The 6,069-nt window shown below is 44.3% G+C and overlaps 1 long non-coding RNA gene across 1 annotated transcript; it reads right to left on the reverse strand.

Moving 5' to 3' along the window:
- Positions 1–3,607: 3,607 nt before the first annotated feature.
- LOC131925859 (uncharacterized) lies at positions 3,608–5,685 on the reverse strand. Its single transcript, XR_009383368.1, has 3 exons — positions 5,535–5,685; positions 3,884–3,937; positions 3,608–3,765 (listed from the first exon to the last, which is right to left on the reverse strand). It is a non-coding gene; the product is annotated as an uncharacterized LOC131925859 (long non-coding RNA).
- Between the last annotated feature and the right edge of the window lie 384 nt (positions 5,686–6,069).

Here is a 6,069-nt window from a genome sequence, read left to right on the forward strand (position 1 = left end):
AGGCCTGCCTTTAGGAGGATATAATGACATTTGTCAGAAAGAGCGCTTTCTGTACAACTGTTCCAACTATGCAGCCAGTTCCCATGCAAGGCAGCACCATTAAAAACTGATGCATTCATACGGAAATTCAAGCTAACAACTTCATTGATTCATGTGAACTCTTTTTCTGAAGACAAGAAAATCATCTCTTTCTTATTTGGACTAGAAGATGCTCCAAATATCAGATTCACCTACCTGGAGGTTACAGCATTCACTTCTGTTATGAGATAAGACTTTGGGCAGTTTGCTTAATTCTCAAAACTCTTCAAATATTAATGGCAAGAATTATATTTTAACCCAAAGACCTTTTAGGGTCTAGTACATACAACTCAGCTAGGTCTGAGAGAAATCCATCCTGAATAGTAGCCAGTGTTTTCTTACATATTCCGCACCCACCACTGTTTATAAACCATTGATAAGCTGCCCCTCCCTCTCTAGAGAGCTGAACTGTAGAGGACCAGAGTCAGCTAAGTCATTTCACATCCCTCCTCTTTCCTTTTGACCTTGAAAATGGCTGAGGCCACCAGTCTCCTTCACCTTGGGGACATTCCTGTTCCAGAGAAGAAAATTCACCTCCTGTGCCTGCATGACTCTCCACATGAGCCTTTGTGATGTTACTGCTGTCACAAAATACCTAGAAATAGTAACTTAAGGAAAAAATGGTTTCTGTAGGCCCTCAGTTCTAGGGTGTAGTCCTGTGTTAGTTGGGGTTCTCAAAAGGAACAAAAGTGAGTAAACACACACACACACACACACACACACACACACACACACACGGTATTTATTAGACTGGCTAACAGAATGTAGTCTGTATAGTCCTACAATGGCTGTGTCATACTAGAGAGGCCAAGAATCTTGTGTTTGTTTAGTCCACGAGGCTAACCATCTCAGCAGTCCCAGTATGGCACTGAAGGCCTGGAGGACTCCAGGAGATAGACTAAAGTTGCTGATCTTTAGTTTATGTTGGAAGCCTGAAGAACTAGGTTCTAATACCAGTGAGGGAATGCAGCAGCAGCAGCAGCAGCAGCAGCAGCAGCAGCAGCAGCAGCAGCAGAGCAGATGAACTTGCCAGTGAGATTGAGAGCAAGCAGGCAGAAAGCAAAGCTTTCTTACATGTTCATCTATCTAGGCTACCACCAACAGGGGTCACCTAGCTTTAGGTGTGGGTCTTCCTACCTCAAACAATCTGATCAAGAAAATCCTTCCCAGGAGTGCCGAGGATCTTGTGCTTTAGTTGATTCCAGATACACTCAAGTTGACAACCAAGATCAGCTGTCACAAGTCTAACTATCATCAACTTGACACTCAACCGTATCTCCTTATATCACGCTTAATTTCCAGATGAAAACAATAACAATAACAATAATAATTTTTCCTAACATGATATAACTGTCATACGTAAAACTGCGAGTGCATGGTGTATTTTTAGAATAAGTGGCAAAGTTCCTGCGGAATGCTTCGTCTTTTAAATATGGTAATATAAATTAATAGCACTTAACCATTGCTATTATCTCAGCTGATGTTACATTACATGATAAAGAAATAGAGGAAAGAAAATGAAAATATCAGAATCAACATGTTCTCAACAAAATAAGACAGAAACACTCATGTCAGTTATAATCCTCACTTCTGGTCATGTGACCTTAGCTTCTATTTATAACTACCTTCCTCTACTACCCATCCTGTTTTTCCTCCACCCTCAGCAAGCACCTCAGCAAGTCTTGGCTCTTCTTATCCTGGAGAAGAGACCCATCCCTTCATTCCTGAAGGGTCTGGATTGGATTGATATAGTTTCACATTGATTTTAATTACAGGACACAGTGATACCAGGAGACATACTACAGGATCTCCTGTACTCCAGACATAATAATTTTCTTTACCTCCACTGTAGAGAAGCAATCCACTTTCTCGCTTCACTCTTCCTAACACTGTTATTTCTTTCTTAGGCTGTTGACTTAAGGGCATCAGAGGTCAGGAGGAAGCCTGAGCATTAAGTTCAATAGAATATTTGTTTTGTCTTCTGCAAGGGGTACTCCTACCCGCAACCAAAACTTCTAGGCCTGCAGAGGATAAGGTTGTAGGATCAGGAAGCAAAAGTTTTCCTAGTGGGTCACTAGGGGTGATAGTGAGTGGAATCATTCCCATTTCACCCATTTATTCCTGGACCTGTGAATAGGAGACATAGGAGAAGTAATACCATATATGGATGCTTATTCAAAGCACATACTGCCTTCTGGAGAACCCTGACTCAGCCCTCCAGGCTATTGTCTCATAAATGGTGTTGTGATTGTGTCTTCATAGTCCCCATTCTATCAGGATGACTGGAGAAAGAAGTTGACTGTCCACAGAAGGGGTCATGCTATCTTCTTGATTATTAAACTCCTCTGCTGAAGTCACCTTTTGATGAGCATTTACACGAAGCACAAGTATCTTCATATCCTTCACCCATTTAAAGAGATCTTTCCACATACTTATTCCCTAAAATGTTATTCTCACCAATTTACTAATCATGCTTTTTCCAAGTCCCTGACCATTGAGCCAATCCACTGGCCACAGCCCATGAATCAGTATACAGGTATACATCTGGCCATTTCTCCTTCCAAGCAAAATGTGTGTGTATGTGCACTATCCAGAGTTTTGTCTACTGTGAAGATTTCCCTTCTCTGGTGTCCTTCAGGTCATCCCGGAAAGGGCTGTAACATTGCCTTGTTCCCATCAAGTTGAGAAGATCAGTTATCACATTCCTGGATTAGTTACCTTCATGTTGTTCAGATGTGTGCTTCTGAATACTCATACCCTAGAGACAGTTCCCAGTTTGACTTCATGACTTCCTTTACTCTTCCTTCACTCTTGCTTTAAATTTCTCTGGTGGTTTGAAAGAAAATGGTCCCCAAAAGGGAGTGGCATTCTTAGGAGCCGTGGCTTTATTGAAGTAAGTATGGACTTGTTGGAGGAAGTGTGTCACTGTGGAGGTGGGCTTTGAGATCTCTTATATGCTCAAGGCATGGCCAGTGTGTTAGACCACTTCCTGTTGCCTATGAATCAAGATGTGAGAACTCCCAGCTCCTTCTCTAGCACTGTGTCTGCTTGCAGGCTGCCTTGCTTCCCACCATGATAATAATGGACTAAACCTCTGAAACTGTAAGCTACCATTTTAATTAAATAGTTTCCTTTATAAGAGTTTCCGTAGTCATGGTGTCTTTTCACAGCAATAGAAACCCTAACTAAGACAACTTCCATGCTTTGACCCGATCCTTTGTTTTCCAAAAATGAACACCACACCTCAATAAATGAGCTCTTACATTTGGGTACACACTCTGGGCCCGGAGTTCTCTCTGGATGATCCAATTCTGCTGTGCACCTAACTAACCAAGTAGCATTCGAATCACTTCCTGACCCCTCCTGCTATACTTTGTCGGTCAACAAATGTTATAGGAGTGGATTAGAGTCCAGAGGGCACCTTCTGAGACTTCTGAGATCAACATCCTTGAGCAAAGAGCTGGACCAGAGACACGCAGTGGTAAAAATATAAACAGTTTATTAAGAAAGAAAAGGGAATTGGTGAGAATGGAAGTTGTTCTGAGAGGTGGCAAAGGTCCGAGTCTCAAACGTCCTGTGTCATTAGATTCACACGGGGCGTGGCCAAAACAGGGACCCCTTAAGACCTGGGATGCATACGCGCCGGCTTGCTCTCTCTTGGCTACCTCGTGGTCTTGGATGCTGGTGCTGCGGATCAAGGCAGAGTTCTCTAGAGAACCGCATTGGACGGTGCCCCACCCCTCCGGGATCCCATGACCGACCAACTCCTTTATGTTGGTTTATCCTCCCTGCCCCATTTTCCTACCTCAAACTCTTCAGCTGGGCCTAGACGTCAAGGCAAGTGTCCTGAGAGTTCACCCTTCAACAAGAGAAGAGACACGTCTGAAAATGTGCACACAAGTGTGAAAAGCATCATGGGAGAGCCTGAGCACTGCACAGCACTGCACTGAGGTACCACAAAACACAGGTATTCCAGACTAGTCTCCTTTAACTCTGCCTAAATTAGCATTTTTCATGCTGCTCACTTCATTCTGGACACTAGCATCAAATATTCTAACAGGCTTACGCTGCCACTCTGTCTTGAAATGTGATAGCTTGTCTATTTTCTGTTTGAATTCATCCAAGAACACCTTCTGAATCCATTTCAACTTATCTGGTGCCAAAAATGAAATGTTGAAAGGATTTAATTCCTTTTCTTATCATCCTTGTAAATGTAGTACTATCAACCCTTTTCTCCTGTCTTCATCGCCTGCTACACACACACACACACACACACACACACACACACACACACACACACACACACGGAGCTTGAAGGTTCCTAGCTAGTAGTCACGTTTGGGAAGGTTATGGAACCTCGGGAGATGGAGCCTTGCTAAGGAAGTCCATTACATCATCCCATGGTGTGCACTTTGAGGTTGTATAACTTGGCCCCACTTTCTGTTCTCGCTCTGGTTTCTAGGTGTCAGGCTGGCCTCACACTCTTTCTGCTTTGCCTTCCCCACAATGATGGACCTACAGAAACATAAGCCAAAATAAACCCTTTCTCCCCTAAGATGATTTTGTCAGGTATCCTATCGCAGCAACAGAAAAGTACTAAGTATACTCACACACCGCAGGGGAGTGGGACTGGAGTCTGCAACATCAAGATTAACGTGTGGAAGAAGCTGACAGAGACAAAGGCAGAAAGCCCTTCCTCACCCTGGCTACACGAAACAAACAGAGCATGTGTGAGAAAAGTCCCAGACACACAAAAGCGAGAGGAGAGTGCTATGGCCATGACCTATAAAGGGTGGTGAACCTCGTGGCCCAGTGTCTTTGAACATAAGCCTTTCGCCATCTCACTAACTCATTCCCTTTCTCAGAGTCTCTTCTCTTTCTTAAGAGACTGTCTCTATTTCTATTATCTCACCATGTGTCCCTGGAACAATGTTGGAACACAGAACCTGGAAGCTTCAACAGGTGCCTTCTGAACTCAGATTTGCCCCAACACACACACACACACACACACACACACACACACACACACACACACACACACACACAAAGAGAGATAGAGGCACACACACAGAGACAGACAGACACATACACACACACACACACACACACACACACACACACACACACACACACACGTGCATGTGCACGTGCTCTTTGAGAATTTCATATGCACACACAGTGTGTCTTGATTATATCTACACCAGCTTTCCCCTACCACTCACCATAAACACACACTCCTTAACACATCCCTCCCCCGCTTTCATTCTGTCTCCTTTTTTAAATAACCCACTGAGTCCAATTAGTGTTGCCCACATTCCAATGCCTATGGGACTCTCATTAGGACACGGAAAATCTTCCACACCCGTAAAGAAAACACCCCACCCACCCCAGCAGCCATCAAAACCAATAGCTCTCCAGCCATACAAGTGACTGGTGAGCCCATCTCCCATCCGTACTGGGATCCTGACTGTTCTGGTCTTGCGCAGATAGCCACAACTGCTGTGTTCATGTGTGCAGCGGCCACGGCATATCCAGAGGACAGTACTTTGCAGCTATCCCCCAGACCCCCCAGCTCTGACAATTTTTCTTCCCTCCTTTCCGCAGAGTTCCAAGAGCCTTGCCAGGTCTGACATGAGCAGGCAACAGTCACTTATTCTCAGATTTGGACCAGTTATGACTTCATCTCTAACCATTTCTACTAGAAACCATGACAACCCCCTTCTGTACTTTGGCTCTACATAAAACCTACCCAACAAATGACCTCATAATACCACATGTTCCTTGTGGCCATTGCTTTTGTAAAAGCTTTGCTGGGTAACCAAGCCCAGAGGTGCCACATACAGATGATACACTGCTCCTGCACTCAACGATCTGAATGTCAGAGCCAGAACCGACTGTCCAGCTGGTTTTCCTCTGCCATCAGCTCCAGGTTACCTTCCTAAGGGGAACTGATGTAGAGGAATGTTGCTTGTCTAGAATGGTTGCACGGCT

Source organism: Peromyscus eremicus, chromosome 15, assembly GCF_949786415.1.
Source record: "Peromyscus eremicus chromosome 15, PerEre_H2_v1, whole genome shotgun sequence".
Classification (NCBI taxonomy): domain Eukaryota; kingdom Metazoa; phylum Chordata; class Mammalia; order Rodentia; family Cricetidae; genus Peromyscus; species Peromyscus eremicus.